Source organism: Geotrypetes seraphini, chromosome 8 (assembly GCF_902459505.1).
Source record: "Geotrypetes seraphini chromosome 8, aGeoSer1.1, whole genome shotgun sequence".
NCBI classification, from domain to species: Eukaryota; Metazoa; Chordata; class Amphibia; order Gymnophiona; family Dermophiidae; genus Geotrypetes; species Geotrypetes seraphini.
In genome coordinates, this window is record NC_047091.1 from 28,565,611 (window position 1) to 28,592,080 (window position 26,470).

Here is a 26,470-nt window from a genome sequence, read left to right on the forward strand (position 1 = left end):
TATTATGGAACTCACGGCACTGATTTCAAAGGACAGGATCAAGTACTACAAATCCCATAATGCTTTGGGAGGTAAGTCCAAAACCAGGGATTGTACAAAAAAATCTGCAGCCTGGAACTGGGTAACTTGGCAGCTCTGCTAATGAAGTTGTCCACAGAGAGAGCTTAAAATATTGCCCCCGAGCCAGCTATGGAGAAAATGCCCAACCCAGGCTTTTTATGACTGGAGTCCCTTGAAAGGTCTGAACATACAGTATTCAGCTTTGCTAAAACATTTATCCAATCCCTCAGACCTATGGTTACCATATGGCTCCAGAAAAAGGAGGATGGATTGAGACATCCGGGTTTTAATTTCATTGCTTTCAATAGAAGTAAAACCTAGAAGTCTCAATCCATCCTCCTCTATCTGGAGCCATATGATAACCCTAGATTACTCAGACTACTGGTTTGAAACTCAGTCCACGGGACATACCCAGCCAGTCATGGATATCCTGAAAACCTAATGAATATGCATGAACTAGATTTGCATAGAATGGAAGTAGTGTGTGCTAATCTAGCTCATGCATATTCATTATGGATATCCTGAAAACCTAATGAATATGCATGAGCTAGATTTGCATAGAATGGAAGTAGTGTGTGCTAATCTAGCTCATGCATATTCATTATGGATATCCTGAAAACCTAATGAATATGCATGAGCTAGATTTGCATAGAATGGAAATAGTGTGTGCTAATCTAGCTCATGCATATTCATTATGGATATCCTGAAAACCTAATGAATATGCATGAGCTAGATTTGCATAGAATGGAAGTAGTGTGTGCTAATCTACCTCATGCATATTCATTATGGATGTCCTGGAAACCTGACTGGCTGGTATGCCCTATGGACTGGGTTGAGAAGCTCCTAGTCCATGCTCTTCACCGTAAATAGTCCTGGTAATAAATCCTGACCAAGCAGAACCAGGCACAGAAGTCATTAGAATAAATTCTCCAGAACAAAAGACAAACAGTTGTGTGAGATTTTGCAACACAAGCTCTGCCCCCTAGTTGAGAAACCCTTGCAGGTTTTTTCAGGACACATTTGCCTCATTTTGAAGACTTTGAATTAGTCCCAGTTTTTGTCATGCCTTCTCCTGGTGCATTGTGGTACTTGCAATCCTGTTTGCACATGGCTGAAGCAGGGAGTTCAGACACCAAGCTGCACTGAGAAGTCACTGCTTACCCAGATTCTCAAATCCTCTGTTAGCACGAACAACAGACGATCAGTCATGGGTGTCGGAACAGGGGGGGCACATTGGCAGTCGGAAGAGTCAGTTATGGCTCTCCCGACTCTCCTACCTACCCCCTCCCTGGCCACCATAATTTTGAAACTTCAGGAAGCCCCGGTGGCAGCAAAAAAGCGAGCCTGCCATGGTCGACCTGCCATGGTCGCCTGCGGCGACTCCCTCTTCCTGCGTAGGCAGGATGCTGAGGAATGATGACTTCCAGGGTAGGCCGAGGGCGGCAGGCTCACTTCGTAGCCGCCACTTTGTGGGTGTAGTGGGAAATATATTTTTGAAAGAAAGGCTGATAACTTATTAAATTTTGCAAGTATGTGTCCCCATTTATCTCTGCAATACATGGTATATGGGAGAAAGAGGCTGTTTTGAGTTAACCCATTGTAAAGCTCTGAGACATTTAAGGCTTTGTTCTCTGCTTCTGACACGCTCACATAAGGTTACCATATGGCTCCAGAAAAAAGGAGGATGGATTGAGACATCCGGGTTTTACTTCTATTGAACGCAATGGACGTAAAGAGGACAGACTGAGATATCTGGGTTTGACTTCATACAATCTGTGAGTGAATGTTGCTTTAAAGAATAGTCTGAGTTCTGCAAATCATTTTTACTCTGCAAAGAAAATATAAAACGAGCAGAGCTGCTGAGGGGCCTGGCTTCTAGCTAGAGAAATCACTAGTCTTTCAAACTGCATCCCAGAGCATCATGGGATCTGTAGTCTTGCTTCTCCCACTGGAAATCTTATGTTCTCTCCTTTCCCTCAGTTAAAAGTATCAGATCAGTCTGTAAAATGGCTCATTTTTTTTTTCTGTTTTTATTAACTGCATTGTGGAATGATTTACCTTCTCAAATATGATGTTGTATTTCGCTTCAGGTCTTCTTGAAAATTAAAAAAAAACATGTTGTTTCAGTGTTTTTGAAACAATAATTTTTAAGGACCGAAATGTTATCCCTTTTAGATAAATTGTTGAAAACTGAGTCGAACCCTATTTTTTAGGGATGACACGCGCTCAGATGCGTCTCATTCAACTCTGGGTACTGATTTGCAAATAACGTGTAGCTGCCGCTAGCGCAGACCCATGTGCACTTCGTCGCCTGGTGCACTCTCCCCTGTTAGCGAACTTTTTTTTTTGCATCAGGACCTATTTGCATACATTTTGGTTAATGTGTCGGGCAGCAAAAGTATGACTTTACTCTTGCATGAGGAATCCGCCCGCTACGTCACGATACACAACCCTAACACACGGTTTCTGTATTGGCCCCTGTGTTGGGTTAGCTCAAAGGTAGGCTGTGAAACGCTCCAGGAACATTTAATTAAAAGTGCATTTTTATTCAGTTCAGTCTGTGGTCTGAAACTTAATCCTCTGCCACAGAGGGCTGCTTCAGATGGTAATTTTTTAAGAAACCTGTTTTACAGAGGGGGGTTCCAAGAACACAAATAACTAAATTCCTCCGTGAGGCCCCATGTGAAGTGAGTTCGGAGGCCCTGTTTGATCACAATCTCTACGGTAGCTTTTCTATATGGAATCAGCAGATCTAAGGATAGGAAGAGTGTTTTAAAATCAGACGGGCACCCATGGATGGCATTGATTAACATAGTCTATTACTGGCATTAAAGGTGCTGCAGGGCTAGACTGAGGTGGAGGGTCTTAACCTTCAGTTGTTTAGAAGTGAGGGGGGGGGATGGCGTGGATATAAATCTTTACTTCAGAAAGCTAGAATAAGAGAGGTATAAATCCCCATTACATGCAACACGGTCAGTGTTCCTGGATTTCATGTTTCTTTTTTACAACATCCACTCTAATGAATTTTAATGCAAAGGTTATAAGGGCCAGAATGGATAATGAAGGAGCCCTTTTACTGTCTGGACATACAGCCTGCAGAATAATTAGCCATTTAACAATTAAAAGCCATCTGGAACCGGCCTGCTACAGAACAAGCTGATGCCATATAATCAGAAGGAAGTTTCTCCACTTCTGTTTTCTTTGGAAAAACACGCAAAGAGCTGAGAAACCATTAAGGACACACGAAGACCTCTTGATTAAAAGGCAAAGGAACTTTAACTCTGAAGTGATCCTGTACGAGAGGCTGCTTAGTTGGGTCAACTTTTCACTGCAGGGCTGATTAGAGGTAATGGGGGAGACGTGTTTGAGCTCTAGGACTATGCATGATAACCTTCTCCGATCTGTTCGTGATCCCCTTCTTAATCATTCCTAGCATTCTGTTCGCCCTTTTCGCCACCGTCGCACATTGCGCGGACGGCTTCATTGACTTATCGACCAGTACTCCCAAGTCTCTTTCCTGCGGGGTCTCTCCAAGTACCGCACCGGACATCCTGTATTCGTGTATAAGATTTTTGTTAGAGACATGCATCACCTTACACTTATTCACGTTGAATCTCATTTGCCATGTCGCAGCCCATTTCTCGATCATGTTTATGTCACGTTGAAGGTCTTCGCAATCCTCCTGCGTCTTCACTACTCTGAATAACTTCATATCGTCTGCAAATTTCATCACCTCACTCGTTGTACCAATTTCCAGGTGGTTTATAATTATATTGAAAGCACGAGTCCAAGCACCGAACCCTGCGGCACTCCACTGGTGACTTTTTTCCAGTCTGAGTATTGTCCATTTACCCCCCACTCTCTGTTTCCTATCCGCCAACCAGTTTTTAATCCACTATATTTATCTCCTCTATCACATGCACTTTCCACATTTTATTGTTTTTCTCTTCCATCACTCCCACTTATCCATTTAACATTACTCCATCATCACTTACTCTGAGCTGATATTGTAAGAATTTTATGATTGCATATTTATATATTTTTTACCAGGACCCCTGGAGAAGACGTGTTGGTCGAAACACGAACCATGTTGGGTCCTAAATTTTATATAAAGTGGTTTGTTTGTACGTAACAATTTGTTTGTTGAAAATAAACTTTGCTTGCATCTTGTGCACCTTTCTTTGTCCCTGGCTTTAAAATTACATCCCAAGGCAGAGTCGTATTTGTAGTCCATGATTCTAGCCATTGAAACCAGTGCTGCAGGTCCCATTATGCACCAGGATGAGGTTGGCAGAAATCCAGGACTGGGCCAAAAAAGTCTCCCTTCTGGAATGGGTAACCTGGTCACCCTACGCATCTCCCCCACCCCACTAAACTCCCTTCTATAAATGTTTTCCTTCTTCCTCTGAGCTGAGGGATAGATTGGCTCATGTCAAATACTGACTAACACCCCACCCCCCTTTTACAAAACTGCGATAGCGGTTTTTAGCGCAGGCCGGCACGCTGAATGCTCTGCACTGCTCCCAACACTATCTGGTTTTGTAAAAGGAGGGGGGGACACAGTTTGATGTTCCAGTCTCTCCCCACACAGGATGGGTGATTTAGATTTGCACACACATCTGCCCTCGTTGCTATTCTGTAACATCCATGCCTAAATTTCATAGTGCGCCACTCAAAAGGGAGGATTAAGGGCAGGTCAGGGAGTTAGGGACCGTGTTACAGCCCAGTGTCATATCCACACCTCACCTGAGCACCAGGTTTCAGCAGGCACAAATCCAGCTCAATGTTAGTTGCAAGATCTACAGCACCTTTTGCAGAATACAAAGGGCCGCTGGAAAGTTCTCCACCGACTAAGAAGGGAATGATGTGGAGTCATGAAACTTAAGTAAAGTTATTCTACACTTTTCTTTTCAATGAGGCAAATGCATCTAATAATGGGCACAAGTAGAGGGAAACCAAGCCATTGTGACATCACCGATGAGGTTGGCTCTTAGGCATTGGTGGAATGAGGCATTGTGACATCACATGAGGGATTGCTGAAAAGTTCTCAGCCCAACCAAGAAAAGAATGATGCGGAGCCATGAAATTTACAAGTTAAATCGACACACTTTGTTTCATTTCCTATCACTGAAACAAAAAGTAAGTTTCATGGCTCCACATCATTCTCTTCTTGGTCGGGCTGAGAACTTTCATTGGCCCCTCGTATTGTGATGTCATAATGCTTCATTCCACCAATGCCTAAGAGCCAACCTCATTGGTGATGTCACAATGACTTGGTGCTAACAATTAATTGCTGGAGCTAATTGATAGCAATTAGGATTGGCGAATGTTTCTTGCCAAGCGATATTTTCCTTTCTTCAAACATTTTCCCATTAAACACTATCCCTTTCCTCACGCTCAGAATTAGCTTATCTGTAATTACTTCAAAAGAAGTTTCCAAGTTTATTAAATTTTTTTTATAAAAACGCCAATCATACATTCTAAGCGTTTAACAGTGACTGACGAGAGCTGCTGTTGCTCAAGTAATAATTCTTCTGCCGATGAAACAGAGGACTCAATCCTACCTCCTTATGAGCAGTCAAAATCTTTGATGGAAAAAGTACTGAAATTGCAGTGGGTTTTTGCTAAATCAGAGGAGGTATCTCTCACTAGTAGAGTTTTAAGGAGCACTGCAGTAAATATCCATAAGGTAGTTTTGCATGGAATGGGTCACTGTCTCCAGGAGAGACAAGAAACTCATCTCATTATTTATAAAGTGGTTGAGAGAGGTGACCATTCTGAATGCTTGATATGGGGAAAGGGGTGATGATGGGTTTTCTTGTTCTGGCTCTGTCTGACTAGTTCTATGCTCTGTGGTGCATGCTCAGTGACATATGGACCATAGGCCTGCAGGACCGGGAGTTGACGTGCTGGGAGGAAGTGAGTCCTGCGCCCTTTGTACATATTGATACCACCAAGACAGTCTCCAGTTTCTGAATCACATGGGGATGGTATATGGACACAGGGGGGGGGGGGGGCAATGCCAGATACAGAAGGGAGATATTAGAAATGGGGAAAATAGGAACACAGAAGCGAGATAGTTTGTGGGGATGGGACGGAGACTGTGCTCACAGGCTCCAGCGACTTGAACAAATTACATTGTAACCCGCCACAAAGGTGGGAGGGAGGGAGGGAGATGGACTGCGCGAGAGGTGCTGAAGGGTAGTAGAAAGGAATAGATGCTGAAGGGGGTGGCGAGAGGGAAGGATGGTGGTGGAGGCTTACAAGATCATGAAGGGCATAGAGAGAGTAGAGAAGGACAGATTCTTCAAACTTTCGAATAATAAAAGAACAAGATGGCATTCAGAAAAGTTGAAAGGGGACAGATTCAAAACGAATGCTAGGAAGTTCTTCTTTACCCAATGTGTGATGGACACCTGAAATGTGCTTCCAGAGGGCGTAATAGGGCAGAGTACGGAACTGGGGTTCAAGAAAGGACTGGACAATTTCCTGCTGGAAAAGGGGATAGAGGGGTATAGATAGAGGATTACTGCACAGGTCCTGGATCTGTTGGACCGCCGCGTGAGCGGACTGCTGTGCACGATGGACCTCAGGTCTGACCCAGTGGAGGCATTGCTTATGTTATGTTCTTATCAGTGCATTAATTTTTTTGGTGCACAACCGAAAAGGGAGAACGGCCATAGGAGGGGCATGGATGGGTCAAGGGCTCGGTTCCCTCTAAGTGGAGCAACCATTCATACATTTTCCATGATCACACCCAAAAAACATTGACCCAACTTTCACACAAAATTAAACGATAAAAAAATGAATTGAACTAAACTAAATCAATTACCATATGTGTGGTGGATTTTTAATGCTATATACAGAAATGCAATGCTTATACTGGGATCAGAAATGGTTGGGTTTTAGAACGTGTTGTTGACGTGAAAATAAAAAAAAGTATGGGCCTGGCCAGTCCTTAGAGGAAGCATTGCACAGGGATCCGTGCCTAAATTATGCGCTCACCTTCCCATTGACCATTGCGAACCTTCCTTCACTGTGCATAGTTCTTGGTCTTCATGAGAGAGGAGTTGTGCTAATTCATAGGGAAGACTCAGGCCTCAACGCTCTAAAACTGCCATGCTTTTAACATTTGTCGCTAAACTGGTTTATCGCCCTTTTTCCAAAACCATGAAAGCAATTTTTAGCGCAGGCCGGCACGCTGAATGCTCTGCGCTGCTCCCAACGCTCAGTGTTGGGAGCAGCACAAAGCATTCAGTGTGCCAGCTTACGCTAAAAAACAATTTCGCGGTTTTGTAAAGGGGGGGGGTTAGTTTCTAAGCTTATTGAAATCTTATTATCCTGCCCCATGGATAGTCCTTCTGGGCGGCTTACAACCTAAAATCTGGTGATACATATAATATTTCACCCAAACAGAAATTTAGCGTAACTTGAACTACAAAATTTTATAGTAAAGAAGGAACTCAACCTACACAATTACAGACCTTAATATTACTCTTATAACTTTACGATTTATAAGTGTCTTCAAATGAGAAAGTTTTAAGATCGTTCTTATACTCGTCAAGAGTATTCAATAAGGAAATACAGAGTTTGGGACCTATTTCTGAGAAAGTAACAGTTCTCACGTGTTCACGTACAATTTCTTGACATGTTGGAATTCTGAGGCGGTTTTGAGTTTCTGACCTAAGAGATCTTGATGGTAAATATGGGTTTAATAGACGCATGGAGGGGCATAATAAAAAGAAACATCTAAGTCGAATTTGGCCGTATGGTGCTAGACGCCCAAAGTCGGCAGTGGGAAAATGCCCATTCTTGAAAAATACATCTAGAATATTTTCTTTCCTTTGAATCGTCTATCTGGACGTCCAGGCTATTGTTCATCCAGGCCATGAATACATCCATCTTTATACCACATTTTGGATCAAAATTTTGTCCAAGTCCCAAAAGTCTAGAACAAGACCATTTGGACGTGGGAGGGGCCAATCTTGTAATGGACTGGCCACCCAGACATGGCAACAGAGCAGAGGGGCACCTTAGAGGGCACTGCTGTGCACTTCACAAAAAGTGTGCCAGATAAACATCTCACCAGAACTCCCTTATAGGTTATGGTGAGCCCTTCAAAACACACTATACCCATCTGTCTACAACCCCAATAGCCTTTATGGCTGCAGGTAGCACCTATATGGCAGTACAGTAGGGTTTGGGGGGGTTATGGTGGGCGCACATTTTCCACCATGAATGTAGTGGTTAGAGTGGCTTATGGGCCTGGGTCCTCCTCTCTATGGTTCTCCAGCCCACTCACCCACCAGACTATTTAAGACACCTGTGCGTAGCTCTACTAGGCTTTCCTTTATCAGGTTTTGATGTTCTGAAGACAGGTATGTACTTTTTTATTCTGATTTTTGTAGCAGTGTGAGGGGGGAGTGTGTGGGGGGTCTTTACTTTGTCCCTGCAGTGGTTATCTGGTCACTTTGGATGCATTTTTGCCACTTATACCTGCTTTTACATTGTCTAAGTCACAACATATAAGTTTTGTCCAGGAAGTATCTTGAAACATTCGATTATTATACTTGCAGAACAACTAAGTCTAGGTTGGCCCACATCCCGCCCAAATACCGCCCTAACCACTCCTCCAGATACGCCCCTTTCAGCTCTGGGCGCACAGTGGCATTAGGAGGCCTACAAAATGCTTGGATACATCCAGAAATTCGGTTTGATTATCGGCACTTGGACGACCTGTCTTTTAGGTCGTCCAAGTGCCAACTTAGGCAGGTTTTTAAGACGTGTTTAAGTTTCAATTATGAGCCCCATAAGGTACAGTGGCTTTCCTGTGTTTAGTATTTTAAAAACCAATAAAAGAGTTTTACAAGTAATTTGATGATTTATAGGTAGCCAGAGGGCTTCCTTCATTGAAAGGGTTTTATGATCAAATTTCCGTAAATTATAAATTAATTGAATTGCTGCATTTTGAATTATTTGGAGCCTTCGGATGTCTTTCTGACGTAAGCCCATATAAAGTGAATTACAATGATCGAGTTGTTGAATCACTAATGAATGTATTAATATATCCAGTGCCTCTGGGAGGAGTATTGAGTGAATGGATCTAATGAGGCAAAGTTTAAAGAATGATCATTTATCTAGTTGCGAAATCTGCAATTAGTAGGAAAATTTGGAGTCTTAGAATCTTATGAACATTTTAGCTTCTGATGCACAAAATGGCTCTGCCGCGGTCTTTCCTGCGCCCAGTAGCACCCTCCGAGAAGAGAATGGATATTAAGTATAATGAGCTCATTAATATTAAAATGAGCACTCTGGACAATGCCCAGACGTTGCCGGGTGATGTACAAAATAAAGCGCCAATCTTTAATGCTCCAAAATTACCGGCAGGTTTGGAGGTGCCGGTAGTGTTGAACCGCATGTGTTAAAAGCGTATACCGGCCGGTCTGGGGCTACATCATACATTTAAAGGGTTTGGGGGGGTAGCATAAAAAAAGCATATATATCTTGCTATACGCTACACATGCGTTAAAAGTGCGTTTCAGGTACGTGCGTTAAAGGCACAAATCAGGCGCGTTCATTAAAACTGTACACTGGCAGGATTGCGCTGCCGATTGCATGGTGGAAGTTAAAAAAAAAAATCCATTTGCATGGTTTGCTGGTAGTTCTGCGCCAATGATTTACGTGCCTATGATGCATTTTTATTTAGTACTGTGTTTATATACCACTTATAGCCTAAGGGCTGGTTCATAGTCATTTGCGCGCGAGACACCAGCGCGCTGACAATCGAGCGCCGACAATTTGGCGCAAGACACCAGCATGCCGTGGGAAAACTTACTTTTAAAGAGCTCCGAAGCGGGGTGTGAGTGGGGACCCCCCCCCACACACACATACACTTTACTTCATACTGTTCACGCTGCCGTTGGGAGGGTTTGGGGGGGTTGGAACCCTCCATTATAGAGAAAACTGAACTTTTTCCGATTTTTATAGGGAAAAGTTCAGTTTTCTCTATAATGTAGGAGGTTGCACCCCCCACCCCTCCCCAACGGCAGCTCGAGCAGTATGAAGTAAAGTGTGGGGGGAGGGTTCCCCTCCACACACCCTGTCGGAGCTCTTTATAAGTAAGTTTTCCCATGGCGCGCTGGTGTCTTGCGCCGAATTGTCGGTGCTCGATTGTCGGTGCGCTGGTGTCTCGCGTGCTTTTGTCTCATCACCCTAAGGGTTCCTTTTACTAAGGTGCACTAGTGTTTTTAGCGTGCACTGAAGATTAGCGCACGCAAACCCTGAGCTAAATAAAAACTACTAATGAAAAATACTAACTATGGAGGCATTAGCATCTAACATATGCGGCATTGTAGCACGCGCTAAGTGCGCGCTAAAACCGCTAGCGCACCTTAGTAAAAGGAGCCCTAAGTGGTTTATATTCAGATACGCAAGCATTTTTCCCTATCTGTCCTGCTAATGTACCTGGGGCAAAGGGGGTTAAGTGACTTGCCCAAGGTCACAAGGAACAGCATTGGATTTCAACCCACAGCCTCAGGGGTGCTGAGGCTAAAGCTCTAACCACTGCGCTCATTTATGTCTCTTTCCACGAACTAATCCGCGCATGCACCAGTCACGTCTTCAACTGATTGGATGGTATTTCCGTGGACCTCATTTGTATGCAAAGTTTTTGGAACATCGGTCGTCGTTGAGAATTCAGAAAATTTACCGCCACTGCAAAGGCTCAAAGGATTTTTAACGGCGACGTTAGAGCATCAGGGCCTGACTTTGTCCTGGGTAAATTCATTAGGTAGAGTAAGGGGGTGGGGGAAGGCCCGCTCATCTTAAAGAAAAGATTCCTCCTGGTTTTTCAATTTCTGAGGAAACGCAGACAGAGCTGACTTTGGAGTTTTTTTTCTGCTGATACTGAAAACTTTCAGGCTTCATATTTGTGTGTGTGTGTGTGTGTGTCCCAGGGGCCTGTTAATCCTTTGAATCATCATCTGGTTTTCATATCGAGACTTCACTCCCCCAGTGGTCAGCCTGTTGGCCTTTCCGTTATTCCTCTTGTGCCAAAAACGATTATTTATACACTTGGCCTAGAACAGGCCTACATCCTAAAAATATTGCCCTCAGCATTTCTGGAGGAAGCTCGAGTTTACAATCTCCCCCAGAACAAAATAGGCCTCACCGGGAAAAAGGCAAAGTTCTTCAAAACTCTAATCGCCAAAACAGCATCACAATATCCTTATTTTAGGTATTTATATACCACCTCTCAAGGTTATTTAAGAGCTTTACAATCAGGTACTCAAGCATTTTCCCTATCTGTCCCAGTGGGCTCACAATCTTTCTAGCATACCTGGGGCAATGGAGGATTTATGGTGGGGCAACGCAATCCTCTAGGCCAGTGTGCCCCGAAGAAATTTCCAGGTGTGCCATGAGAGATTCCAAAATTTTACTTTATCTCTAAAAATTCCCTTCATAAGTATACACTAGAATAGATGACATGTATGCCGCGTAAGTAAGAGTCTGTCAGTGTTATGAGCGTCTGTGTGCGTAAGGATACAACCGCCCAGACAAGCATCGTTCTTTGACGTGATTGGTCCTTGAAAACTAATGGCATGTAATTTTATTTTTATTTTTTTAGTGCAGTAGTTATCCTAACCTGAGCAACAAAACAATCAAGGCTTTCTTACTGTTTGGAACATCTTATCTTTGCAAACTTAGATTTTCAGCTTTGACAAATTAAATTAAAAAAAAAAAAAAAAAAAGAACAGCTGCAGATGGTGGATGATGAAATGGGTGTTTGCTTGTCAACGATCAAGCCACGCTTTCAATTAATTTGCACTCAAAAACAAGCACATCCATCACATTGATTAGCAATTCTATTCTATCTACTTTGGTTTCATCGTTGTTACAATTGCCCATACATAGCTTAAAGAACTTTAATTAAATAACCCTCAAATTTATTTTTTGTTGGTTTTGCCATTTATAATTTCAATTATAATGTGCTGCGAAAATAATTTAGTATCCTGGAGCTAAAAATGTTTGAGGACATTGTTCTAGGGCTATGGTGTTGCTATTCAAGAAAAACAGAATATGGAAGAAATATTTAGCTCAGGTGGTGGTGGTGGTGGTGGTGGTGGGGGGGATGGTGGTAGTAGTGGGGGAATGAGGCTCAGTTTGTGGACTAATAACAAGACTCCCAATTCCAAATATGAGACTTTTTGGTAGAACTTCATACGTGGAAGACTAGCCCTAACGGTTGAAACCACGGGTTGAAAACCAGGGTACCCAGGGATCAATTCCCACCGACACGTGGGATAAGTCACTTAACCCTTCATTGCCTCAAGTCCAAACTTAGATTGTGAGCCCTCTGACTAGAGAAAAATACCTCATTTTTTAATGCAATGCACCTCAAGCTACTGCTGAAAACCACCTTCTTCGCTAAAGATGGTTTCCAAAATGGAGTGGGTTGGCGAGTTCCCTGAAGCAGCCATCGAAAAAAAGAGAAAACCCCTGTTGGGATTTGGATAATAATAATAACTTTATTCTTTTATACCGCCATAACCAAAAGTTCTAGGCGGTTTTACACTAAAAAGAGCTGGACAATCAGCGAAATACAATAGTACAGTAAAAAATACAAATATTTGTAAAATAGAATTTCAATAATAAAACTCACTAAGTAATAAACTTATCGAACAAAATGGTCTTAATTAATTTCCGAAAACTGCAATAGGATAACATAGCTTGCTGAATACATTTACCTAACCAAGATTGTTGCCAACCAGCTTGAAATGCTAAGGTCCTATCCAAGAAGGTCTTATATCTACATCCATTAATTTTTGGATAAGCAAATAAGTAGAAGTTTCTAGTTTCTCTTGATGGTCTATGCAACACAAAATGGTGAAACCTTACCTCCTAGAAAATGTATTGGTGGCTTTCCAAGAAGCTATGTATTTGAATTATATGTGATCTTGGATGGACATTTACTGGTAAATGGCTTCTGTAAAGGTAGGTCATGCCTCACAAACTTATTGTACTTCTTTGAGGGAGTGAACAGCCAGGTGGATAAAGGGGAATCTATAGACATCATTTACCTTGACTTCCAAAAAGCCTTCGACAAGGTGCCACACGAGAGACTGCTTAAAAAGATATGGAACACGGGGTTCAAGGGGAGGTCCACCGATGGATCAAAAACTGGCTGGCAAACAGGAAGCAGAGGGTTGGCGTAAAGGGCCACTACTCAGACTGGAAGGGGGTCACGAGCGGAGTTCCGCAAGGGTCGGTGCTGGGACCGCTCCTGTTCAATATCTACATAAACGACCTAGAGGCGGGAACCAAGTGTGAGGTCATTAAATTTGCAGATGACACCAAACTATACAGCAGGGCTCAAACCAGGGAAAACTGCGAAGATCTCCAAAAGGATCTAACGCAGCTGGAAAAGTGGGCCGAAAAATGGCAGATGAGCTTCAACGTGGGGAAATGCAAGGTCATGCACGTGGGGAAAAAGAACCCGATGTTCACATACAAAATGGGGGGAACACCACTAGGGGTCAGTAACCTGGAGAGAGACCTGGGAGTGATGGTAGACGCAACACTGAAGGCATCGGCGCAATGCGCCACAGCCTCTAGGAAAGCAAACAGAATGTTGGGTATCATTAAGAAGGGTATTACGACCAGGACGAAAGAAGTCATCATGCCGCTGTATCGTGCCGCACCTTTGTTTTGCAATTCTCTCGGTAATGTCCAGATCTCTTATAATTTGTAATCCGCCTAGAACCGCAAGGCACAGGCGGAATAGAAATCACTAATGTAATGTAATGTAATGTAATGAAGTGCTCCAGGTATCCATGAGGAACCTCTCTCAACTACTAGATGATAAATTGGCCAAGCTGCATGCTTCCATGGATGAAATCAAAGATGTGCTAGCTGGCCATGCGACGCAGATCCACCAGATGGAGGAACGGGTCTCGGCACAAGAAGACAGAGCGGGGATCGCAGATAGCAGGCTTGACTCCCTGGAGACCCGAGTGTGCCAACTGCTCGAGAAAGTGGAGGACCAGGAGAACAGGGCCCGCAGAAAGAACCTCCGTCTGATAGGGCTCCCGGAATCAGTTAAAGACCCTGAACTTCTCCAAGTGGTGGAAAGATGGCTGCCGAAGGAGCTGGGCCTGGCGGAGCAGGCTGGCCCGGTGGTGGTAGAGCGGGTCCATCGTGTTGGGCAGCGACGCGAGGGAGACGGACCGGGCCGTCCGAGGCCGGTGCTGGCCAGATTCCACAATTATGCAATCAAAGCGCGCCTGTTGGACCTGTTCAAGAAAAACAGATCTCTGTCCTATGAAGGGGCTAAGATTATGATATTTCAAGATTTCTCTACCAAAGTCGCGGAGCAGCGCAGGGCCCTTACGCCTTATTGCTCGCAGTTGGTCACGAGGGGAATAAGATTTGCATTTCTTTACCCCGCTAAGGTGAGACTAACCCATGAAAATCGAACTTTCACCATGAGCACGGCGGATGAGCTGAAAAAGTTCCTCGAGAGGCTGCCGGACAATCAGGAGCGCTGATGGGCGTCTGTCGTGTGGTTTCTGGTGGTGTTTCTTCTATCAAGTCATTTTGGTCATCTGACAGTGTGTTGCTGATTTTGTCCTGATCACTGATGCTGGGGGCATATGTTCTGCTGCCGCCTGTGTGACCTGCTTGCGTGGCATGACTTCAGTCTATACAGTCTCCTTGAGCTACTGGAGGCCATACCGCCTCGACACCCATCTGGAGCAGGAGACCTGCACTGCAAGGACTTTTGGCCTCTGGATTCTTGGTTTGAGATTATGTTGAGTGCCTGTTTGAGAGATTTGCCAGTTTGTTGTTTATGCAGCTCTCTTTGCACTGCTTTAATGCGTTTTCCATATACTTGGATGTTTTAGCCCACTAGAGTTGTTGTGGGGGTTCCCACTTTAGTTTTCAGTCGGGGGGCCGGGTGGTGGATGGGAGGACGAGAGTGTTCGTGTGAGAAGGGAGAGGGGAATGGAGGTAGTGTTGGGGTTTTGGTTGTGTGTGTGGGGATTGTTTGGTGTGAGAATGGTTGAGATGCATGGGGGACCTGGGGGTAGGGTTGAGGGGATGAGAGCAGACGAGATTGGGGTGGGAGGGGGGTTTTGGGGGGACAGGGTGGGGGGTGGGATGCACCTGGGGTCTCTGATCAGGAATGTAATGATAATTCAGTGGGTGGCGTGCTGGTTTGGCTGGGAGGCCGGCGCTGCTGCCCCACAGATCTGTTGTCTCTGGGGGGACGTACTTCTTACCAACTGCTATTGTGAGTTCTGTTAAGATTGCCAGCTTCAACATTGATGGCTTGCACTCCCCAGTGAAGCGCAGCAAATTATTTCAATACTGTAAGAAATTAAAAGTAGATGTTTTAATGCTTCAGGAGACTCACCTCAGCGTGACAGAACATGTTAAACTGAAGAGGAATTGGGTAGGGGAAGTAGCTTTTGCTTCCTATAACTCCAGACAGCGAGGTGTTGCTCTCCTCTTTCATAAAAAGCATCCTTGTACTATGCACAAGGCGATACAGGACCCGGAGGGGCGATATGTGATTTGGGCCGGAGTTTTCTTGGGGAAGAAATATGTGTTTTGTTCTCTTTATGCACCTAATGTATACTCTCATAGATTTTTTTCTGTATTAGTAGCGGCTTTGACGCCTTTTTCTGAATACCACTTGGTACTAGGTGGGGACTTTAACATCACTGCAGACCCACTTGTTGATTGCAAGCCGCCTAAGCCTCGATTGAAAGGAGGCGACCATAAGGGGGTGAACTTTGTAATACACCAACTGGGTCTGATTGATGTCTGGCGCACACTGCATCCTATTGAATCTGACTTCACTTTTCACTCTCAAGTGCTTGGATTACCTGCTGGTGGCTCCTTCTCTGCTGGCGGGTATTCCATGAGTGATGATTGAAGATGGTGTTTTGTCCGATCACCACTTGGTTTGGCTGGAGCTCATTGATAGGCCGGGGTACCAGGGGTCGATTACTAGCTGGCGTATGAATCCCACGTTATACGAAGATGATGAGTTTAAGGACTTCCTGGAACAACAATGGGATTTCTTTGTGAACGAAAACCCTGCTTCTGATGTATCAGAGGTGGTGTTTTGGGAGGCGAGCAAGGCGGTCTTGCGTGGTAAAATTATTGAGTACACTACCCGCAAGCGCAGAGCCCAAGATAAGACACTGTTGGACTTAACACAGCGTCTGGCCGCACTGCGTGGGAGTTTACATGCTCCGGGTGCTACGACAGCTCGATCTCAATATTCTGACCTATGTAGGCAAATTAATGATTTATTAGCGGAAAGAGCGCTTAGAGATATCAGATTGTATAAATATCGCCTCCATCGCTGGGGTAACAAAGCCGGGAAACTGCTTGCGTCTTTGGTTACCTCAAGGGCTCCGAAGCGCATTATTTCACGGATTCAGGCGCCTGATGGTAGTGAGGTAACTGCCCAAGCTGGAATACAGCAGAGTTTTATTAACTACTATAGAGCGCTATATGACAGGGGGACCTGTGACACAGGACAGAGGACGACTTTCTTTCAAGACCTACAGCTTCCGTCCCTGGGACATGAGCAGAGAGAGGCGTTAAATGCCCCGGTGCGAGGGTTGGAAATTCAACAAGCTATTCGGGCCTTAAAATTGGCTAAAGCCCATGGGCCTGACGGACTGGGTTCTGAATATTATAAGTTGTTGGGGGTACGAGTGGTGGGCCCATTTCAAGCCCTATGTGGGGCTCTTAGTAGAGGTGCATTGCCTCCGCATAGACTAACTCACGCCAATATTGTGGTTCTACCGAAACCGGGTCGAGCGGAAGATCAGCTGGGATCCTATAGACCTATTTCTCTGCTCAATCAAGATATCAAGTTGTTTGCTGCTATTATGGCGGCTCGCCTGGGTCGGGTTTTGCCCAATTTAATTCATACGGACCAGGCAGGTTTTGTGCCAGGCCGCTATTCATCTGCTAATCTTGTTCTTTAAGGAATTAAATGAGCAGAACATCAATATAGAAACTATAAGTGTTTTTAATCTTAATTCTCTTTTTTTCTTTTCTATCAAATTATCATTAATATTAATCTGGATCTTATTACACTCTTTATATTAAAATTTTTCTAATATTAAACCGATTAATTATTCCTAATATTACACCTCCCCTACCCTTATGTACAAACCTTAATTGTTCCCTATTTTTTTTTTTTTCCTTTTTTATTAATATTATAAATTATTTAAATTGTATTTCCACCTTTTACCTACATGTTTCAATTTGTATTAATAGAACATAATGATTAGTCTGTTTTTGTCTTATTTGTATTTGTATTTGTCATCCCTGGTTTCTATTGTACATTACAATTATGTAATACGCATTGAAATATTTGATATTGCGTAAAATCAAAATTTAATAAACTTGAAACTTGAATGTACTGAGGGCACTTTCGGTGCTTCAGAATCCTGGACTTGTTGGGCAACACGCGGGACAGCAGAATGCACTTATAGTTAGTTTAGACGCGGAAAAAGCGTTCGACAAAGTGTTGTGGGATTATCTTTTTTGGGTTCTTCCTCAGTTCGGCATTATGGGGAGCTTTCTGACTGGGATTCGATCATTATACGCTCATCCTACGGCCCAAATCCTGATTAATGGGGAGCTTACCTCTTCTTTTGAACTCGAGAGGGGGACGCGCCAGGGCTGTCCCCTCTCCCCGATGCTTTTTGTCTTGGCTCTAGAGCCTCTTGCGGCTAAGCTCCGTCAGAGCACTGACTTGCATGGTATTTGGTTGGGTTCCCAGGAATTTAAAATTAATTTGTTTGCGGATGACATGCTCATCTTTCTGGGAGATGCTACAGAGGGGGTTCCTCGATTAATAGATCTTATACAGAGATTTGGAGCCTTTTCTGGGTTGCGAATTAACTTTGATAAGTCAGAGGCTCTGGCAGTCCGCCCCCCGTCTACTCTTTGGCAGGATCCTTCCTTTCCGTTGCAATGATCTAAGGGTACGCTCAAATATCTGGGAATATATCTGCATGCAGATCCGGGGGTGGTCTATCGGAAGAACGTACTTGATAAATTTGATGCAGTCCGAGCTCTGTGTAAAAAGTGGATGGAGTTTCCCCTTTCGCTCCTGGGACGCGTTGCCCTTATTAAAATGGTCCTCTTGACGAAGCTCCTGTATCCACTACAAATGGTGCCCATTTGGATCAAACAGAAAGATGTGCAGGCCTATAGGGGGATCGTTTCATCCTTTATATGGCGCTCCCGCCGGGTGAAAATTGGCTATAACAAACTGATTAGGGGGCGTGAGCACGGAGGTGTGAACTTGCCCGATTTGCATCTTTATAATGTTGCTGCTTTGTTGAGATGGGTACATGAATTATATACGGGAGTTGCCAGATTTGCCCCGGTTGGATTCTGGTACATTTTGTCAGCTCCGGTGTCAGTTTTTAACCTCATGTGGCATGGGGCGGGACCCTGTCCTTCTATGCTTCGACCCTTATGAATGGCCTGGTGCTGGTGGCAGTCTTCCTTGGGGGGCGCGGTAGGTCCTTCGCCTTTTACGGAATTGGTGGGTAACCCTAAGTTTCCTGCTGGTTCGTTACATGCTTTTTTTGCCTCAGTTCGGACGTCTGGGTGTCGTTTTGTGGGGCAGGTTGCTGAAGTGGGGTCGGGCTCGGTTCCCTCTTTTCTGGCATGCCGGGACTGCTGGGGTTGGACCGCAGGGTCTATGTTTGCGTACTTGCAGATGCGTAGTTATTGTTTGGTGCTCCGCTCACCGGAGGGCAGCATGCCCACCTTTACTTCCTTGGATCAACAGTTTTTGTCAGTCCCATCTGAAATTAACACGCTCTCGGAGTGGTATAAAGTGGGGAGGGAACGACGGTCTGTTAAGTTTCTTGATGCTATGGCAACGGATTGGACCTCAGCTTTGGGTGAGCAGGTCACTGCTGATGAATTAGTTCTGTGTTTTCAGGAATGTGCCTCTGCTTCCCCTAATGTGAGTTTGCGGGAAGTACATCTACAGATTCTGCACCAATCTTATTTAACGAGATGTAAGGGACGAAAGATGGGGCTATGGCCTGATGACTGCTGCCCCCGTTGCCCGGCTCGTCGGGACACCTTGGTACATCACTTTTTGGAGTGTTCACATGTAGGGCCCCTGTGGATTTTTGTGCTTCAAGAGCTGGAGAAAGTTATAGGATTATCTATAGACTGGTCTTATAAGACGTTGTTGTTGGGTGTCACAGGTCCCCTGGTGGAAGCGGGTGTTAGCGATTCTGGAAGGCGCTTTCTTTTAGTGGCCTTAGGAATCACAAAGAAACTAATTCTTCGCCACTGGATTGGTACCACGCGGCCAACGGTGCAACAGTGGCGGGCTAATATGTCTCTGATGGCTGGGTGGGAGTGGCAGCACCGCCGGGGGGCTGTGAGCTGGAAATCTAAGACCTATTTGGATTATTGGAGTTCCTTTTAGGGCTGGTTAGAGATCATGGGTGCACAGGGAGGGTGGGGGGGGGAGGGGCTGGAGGGGAGGGTTTCATTCAAAAAATTGGATCTGCATGGAGGAGGATATGTTGTGGATGTATTGACGTTTGTTTATTTTTACCTGCACCCTTGATTGTTGTATATGATGTCTTTCTTGTATGGTCACAATTTGTATTTTCTCGTATGCATTGATCCTTTAATAAACATATTTTCAAAAAAAAGAAAGATACTGGGACATACAATAGTTTCTATTTTTAGAATAAGACTCCAATCTATAAAAGCCTTCTCTCTGCACCCCCCCCCCTCTCTCTCTCTCTGGAACATCACCCCCTCCCCTCCCTCTCTCTCTTTCCTCTGGACTCTGTAAGGCAGGTAAACTCTCTTTTCTCTCCCATTCACAAGATCACAGAAGCAGTCTCTGTATTTGTAAAGATATATATTCTTTATGCAATCACTCTTAGCTGTCTTTACTGCCTTCTGAATTTTCAACGAGGGTATCGAACCCGGGACCTGGCAGATTGTAAGGCCGCATTTGCTTCAACATTACCCCTCCAAAACCTTACATTTGGGGGGCTTAACTTTACATACATTAGCATTCAACTTTCAAACTGGAGACTACAATAAAATGAGGAAATCGTTTAAAAAAATTAAAGAAGCAGCTGCAAAGATCAAAAATTTACATCAGGTGTGGACGTTGTTCAAAAATACCATCTTGGAAGCCCAGACCAGATATATTCCATGTATTAAAAAAGTTAGAAGGAAAGGAGAGGAGTGTGTTGCACAGTGGTTAGAGCTGCAGCCTCAGCACCCTGAGGTTGTGTGTTCAAACCCCATGTTGCTCTTTGTGACCCTGGGCAAGTCACTTAATCCTCCAAGTCACTTAATCCTCCAGTGCCCTAGGTACATTAGATTTTCTGCCCACTGGGACAGATAGGGAAAATGCATGAAGTACCTGGATTTAATTGAAAGTTAGGTGCCTACCACAAAGTAAGGCCAAGTGGCTCTGAAACATCAAAGACCGGTTCATATTTTTTCCCCCAGGCCTCTCTCCTATCTGTGGGTCCTTACCACTTTAATCTCTGTCTGGTGCTTCCCCTTATCAACATCGCTTAAGCTGAATTATAGAGCAGATGAAAAGGAGAACAAGTCAGCAAACATCACAGGTCCTCTTGTAGCTAAGAGCTGCCAAAAATAATCTCAAAGCACCTAGGATGCAGCTGTACTCTACTTTTCTCTTGTCCTTACGCTTGATGTTCAACCTATCAGAGGTGCACCCTAGACAAAGTAAGTGAAGGTGTGTTGAAAGCTAGATATCCAAAGTCTATTGACACTAGACTTGGACAAAAGCACAGGTTTGTGGGTTTAATGTTAATATATTGACATGGATTAAACAATTGGATAGTTCTGAGATTTAGGGCTCAATTCAATGGTAAAACGCCTAAAAACAGGGTACGAGGACATATTTGTGCATCAAATCTGCTATAGAATTCTAGTACAAATGTATAGTACTTTGCCCAGCCTTAAGCGCCACAATTTATGCCATCCTGTTTGCAGATGCGCAAGAGAGAATTTAGCTGCTCTGTTTATAGGCTAATGGATATCAGTTATGGACAGAACTGCCAACTAGTGTTTGATAATGTCAACTATTGCTATGTATCTCCAGTTAGGAACTAATTATATTACTCCTGTAACCGACCCTATTCTATAACGTGAAACTGCACGCCTAATTTTGGAATTTGGGGGCTAATGCTGGTATTGGCTGGTCCATACTACGACATGTCTTGTCTGTCTGTGTGCAATTCTGGTCGCCGTATCTCAAAAAAGATCTAGCAGAATTAGAAAAGGTACAGTGAAGGGCGACGAAAATGATAAAAAGGTTTGGGACGACTTCCCTATGAGGAGAGGCTAAAGCGGCTGGGGCTCTTCAGCTTGGAGGAGAAACATCTCAGGGATGATATGATAGAGGTCTATAAAATATTGAGTGTTGCGAAAAGGGTAGATGTGAATCGCTTGTTCACTCTCTCCAAAAATACTAGGACTAGGGGACATGCGATGAAGCTCCTAAGTAGTAGATTTAAAACAAACTGGAGAAAATATTTCTTCACACAACGTTTAATTAAACTCTCGAATTCGTTGCCAGAGAATGTGGTGAAATCAGTTAGCTTAGCAGGGTTTAAAAAGGGTTTGGTTAATTTCCTAAAAGAGAAGTCCATAGTCCATTATTGAGATGGCTTGGGGCAATCCATTGTTTATTCTTAGGATAATCAGCATAAAATCTGTTTTACTACTTGGGATCTAGCTGGGTATTTAGGACCTGGGTTGGCCACTGTTGGAAACAGGGTTCTGGGCTTGAAGGACCTTCGGTCTGTCCCAGTATGGCAGCTCTTATGTTCTTATGTGAGCCAAATATAGAACAGTCAAGCCATTGTGACATCACTGCTGAGGTTGGCTCTTAGACATTGGCGGAATGAGGCATTATGACATCACAATCTCAGCTCTGGAATGTTGCTACTCTTTGGGTTTCTACTTGGTACCTGGTACCTGGGTTGGCCATGGTTGGAAACAGGATCCTGGGCTTGATGGACCTTTGGTCTGTCCCAGTATAACAATTCTTATGTTTGTTGGGGGTACTGTCACTGGGCTAATCTGCCTTGACTCCATGTTGTGGTTATGTGTCATAAGAACATAAGCAGTGCCTCTGCTGGGTCAGACCAGAGGTCCATCATGCCCAGCAGTCCGCTCACGCGGCGGCCCATCAGGTCCAGGACCTGTATAGTAATCCTCTATTTATACCCTTCTATCCCCTTTTACTTCAGGAAATTGTCTAATCCCTTCTTGAAACCCAATACTGTACTCTTGTCCTATCACACCTTCTGGAAGCGCATTCCAGGTGTCCACCACCCTCTGGGTAAAGAAGAACTTCCTAGCATTGGTTCTGAATTTGTCCCCTCTTAACTTTTCCGAATGCCCTCTCGTTCTTGTAGTTTTTGAAAGTTTGAAGAATCTGTCCCTCTCCACTTTCTTTATGCCCTTCATGATCTTGTAAGTCTCTATCATGTCCCCTCTAAGTCTCCGCTTTTCTATGGAAAAGAGCCCCAGTTTCGCTAATCTTTCAGCATATGCAAAGTTTTCCATACCTTTTATCAATTGCATTGCTCTTTTCTGAACCCTCTCGCGTATCGCCATATCCTTCTTTAGGTACGGCGACCAATATTGGATGCAGTACTCCACATGGGGGCGCACCATTGCCCGATACAAGGGCAGGATAACTTATTTCATTCTGGTTGTAATACCTTTCTTGATAGTACCTAGCATTCTATTCGCCTTCTTAGAGGCTGCTGCGCACTGTGCCGACGGCTTCATTGTCTTGTCCATTATACCCCCATGTCCTTTTCTTGAGTACTTTCACCCATTACCAGCCCTCCCATCCTATAGCTGTACCTTGGGTACCTACATGCAAGACTTTACATTTCTCTACATTAAACTTCATCTGCCATCTCGTCGCCCACTCTCCTAGTTTGTTCAGGTCCCTTTGTAAATCTTCGCAGTCCTCTTTAGTCCCAACTCCACTAAATAGTTTGGTGTCATTGCGAATTTTATTACTTCTCACTTCGTCCCTGTTTCTAGATCATTTATAAATACATTGAACAGCAGCGGTCTGAGTACCGACCCCTGCGGAACACCACTTGTGACCCTCCTCCAGTCCGAGTAGTGGTCCTTCACTCCTACCCTTTGCTTTCTACCCGCCAACCAATTTTTGATCCATCTGTGTACGTCTCCTTCCATCCCATGGTTCTTCAGTTTCTGTAGTTCATGGAGTACCTTGTCAAAGGCTTTTTGGAAATCTAAGTATACGATGTCCATCCGTTTGTTTATTCCTTCAAAGAAGTGCAATAAGTTCGTTAGGCACGATCTTCCCTTGCATCCATGTCTATGCCAGCACTGTAATGAGAAAATTGTCCGTGCCACAGAGACACCGTTTTGTTTTGTTTTACATGATATCGAGGACTTGAAAGCCTTTAGGTTTCCTGTTCAGCACTGGCTTAGGCTAGTGTTACCAGGTATCCTGGAGACGCACATGGAGGTCTAACTCTTGGAATAAGAATCTGTCTGGTTGAATCATTAGGAAACTCCATTTCCTCTTCCATTCTGCTAATCAGCAACTAAAGACATTTACAACTGCGCACTGCCATTCCTTCCCACCTGATTTCCATATCCAGATCGTAGGATCCCCAGAGGCCATCAGCCGTGGTGAGCTGAATGGAAAAAGACTGCCAGATATGTTTAGGAAGATTTATCTAGCTCATTCATCAGTTTATTTTGCCTCCTATTGGGGGATATTTTTCCTGTTATCTTTCTTGTTTTGTTTGTGGAGGGCTGGGCATCCAAATGGCATAAGAATAGCCTTACTAGGTCAGACTAATGGTCCATCAAGCCCAGTAGCCCGTTCTCACGTTGGCCAATCCAGGTCACTAGTACCTGGCCAAAACCCAAAGAGTAGCAACATTCCATGCTAACGATCCAGGGCAAGCAGTGGCTTCCCCCATGTCTTTCTCAATAACAGACTATGGACTTTTCCACCAGGAACTTCTCCAAACCTTTCTTAAAACCAGCTACGCTAACCGCTCTTACCACAACCTCTGGCAACGCATTCTCTGAGTGAAAAAATATTTCCTCCTATTGGTTTTAAAAGTATTTCCCTGTATCTTCATCGAGTGTCCCCTAATCTTTGTAATTTTTGATGGAGTGAAAAATCGATCCACTTGTACCCGTTCTACTCCACTCAGGATTTTGTAGACTTCAATCATATCTCCCCTCAGTTGTCTGTTTTCCAAGCTGAAGAGCCCTAACCTTTTTAGTCTTTCCTCATAGGAGAGGAGTTCCATCCCATTTACCATCTTGGTCGCTCTTCTTTGAACCTTTACTAGCGCCACTATATCTTTCTTGAGATAAGGAGACCAGAATTGAACACAATATTCCAGATGAAGTAGCACCATGGAGAAGAGAAGACAGAACTCACTGGAGAAGGACATCATGTTTGGGAAGATCAGAGGAACCAGGCAAAGAGGACGACCTGCAATCAGACGGAGGGACACGTTGAAAACAACCATGCGGATGATGCTGGAGAACCTTACTAGACTAGCAAAAGACCAATTCATCACGTCGCTAGGACTCAAACATGAGTTGATGGAACCCAACAACCATAGTGCCCTAGATCAGGGGTAGGCAATTCCGGTTCTCAAGAGCCGGAGCCAGGTCAGGTTTTCAGGATATCCACAATAAATATGCATGAGATAGATTTGCATCTCAAGGAGGCAGTGCATGCAAATCCATCTCATACATATTCATGGTGGAGATCCTGAAAACCTGACCTGGCTCTGGCTCTCGTGGACCGGAATTGCCTACCCCTGGTCTAGATGATTCCTATAATTGTACTGTAGTGATTTGAAGGTGCAGAGACGAGCAACAAAACTGGTGAAGGGTATGGAGAGACTGGAATATGAGGATAGACTTATAACACTGGGATTGTTCTCCCTTGAGAAAAGGAGAATGCGTGGGGATATGATCGAGACCTTCAAAATACTGAAAGGAATCGACAAAATAGAGCAGAGAAGATTATTTACACTGTCCAATTTGACACGGACTAGAGGACATGGAATGAAGCTGAGGGGGGACAGGTTCAGGACTAATATCAGGAAGTTCTGCTTCACTCAGAGAGTGGTTGACACCTGGAATGCCCTCCCAGAGGAGATTATTGCGGAATCGACCGTCCTAGGCTTCAAGAGCAAACTAGATGCATATCTCCTTAAGAGAGGCATATAAAGATATGGTGGACTATAAATTACGCCAGGTGTACACCTGGCGGGGCCTCCGCGTGTGCGGATCGCCGGACTTGATGGACCGAAGGTCTGATCCGGTGATGGCAGTTCTTATGTTCTTATGTTCTTATGAATTAGAGAATGACACGGTGACAAAATTCATCATCGTCCCCGTCCCCACGGATAACCGAGGTAAACTATCTTCATGTCATTCTTTAAGGAGAGAGGGAAGAATCAGAGTATGAATGGCCACAACCACTGACCCACAAGCTTTGCTTTGAAGAATGCTGGTGTAAAAGGACTGAGGTTGAAATAGACACTAGAAAATGACATGGGATTATTTCCCGCGGTTATCCGCGGGGACGAGAACGGTGATGAATTTTGTCACGATGTCATTTTCTAATTTGGATTTCATGGCACACAGTAGAGTACTGAAAGCATTGGGGAAAAAAAAAGATACCTTACTCACACGAACCTGACCCAATCCCTGGCAGAACAAATGAGAGGGATACTGGACTGAACTGAGGATTTGGAGCATGGGATCAGACTGGTAGGGAACTAATATGAAAGCCTGTTGCAGTCTGTGAGATCCTTGATGTGATGTGTAAGGGAAACCCCCATTAAAATGCAGGAGGCCAGCAATGCCAGTGAGAAGAAGCCGCAAATTTGTGTTTTCTAGCAAAACACAGGTGGCTTCTTTACTGTTTACCAGACTCTTGCAGTATCTCATCAGGTTCTCTTTGCTCTGAGATTAAACCATTGAGAAATTACGTTTCCCCTTGAGGTGTTGAAGGACATGGCACATTTCAGTAAGCCTTTTCTCTTGCAAATAGGGGCGAAGGGTCACCAGCTGATTCTTGTTTACCACCGAGAGCATTAATACAAGTCAAGCATCAACTCCCGGGGTGAGTTCAAGGATTAAATCTGGAATCATCACCAGCCACCTGGATGAAAGGTGCTGAAAGTGCTCACTGCTGCTGAAGCTGGCATTCCGATTAGGAACGAATATAGCAGTAGAACCAGAGTCTTAAGCTTTGGGCAATCTTGCATGCCGCTGCCTTTCCCAAAGATTTAAATTTCCAGCACCT

The 26,470-nt window shown here is 44.3% G+C and overlaps 1 protein-coding gene across 3 annotated transcripts in view; it reads right to left on the minus strand.

The window, feature by feature from the left end:
* The window catches only part of EVA1B (eva-1 homolog B), a 39,724-nt gene that overhangs the window by 6,968 nt on the left and 6,286 nt on the right, over positions 1-26,470 (minus strand). The window contains exon 2 of one of the 3 annotated variants that reach the window (XM_033953842.1): positions 24,584-24,637. The exons of 1 other annotated variant lie outside the window; for it this stretch is intronic. The gene's annotated coding sequence lies outside the window, so the exon portion shown is untranslated. Of the gene's footprint in view, positions 1-1,221; positions 1,321-24,583; positions 24,638-26,470 lie in introns of those variants that run through there. One more of the 3 variants, XM_033953843.1, reaches the window with a different exon arrangement.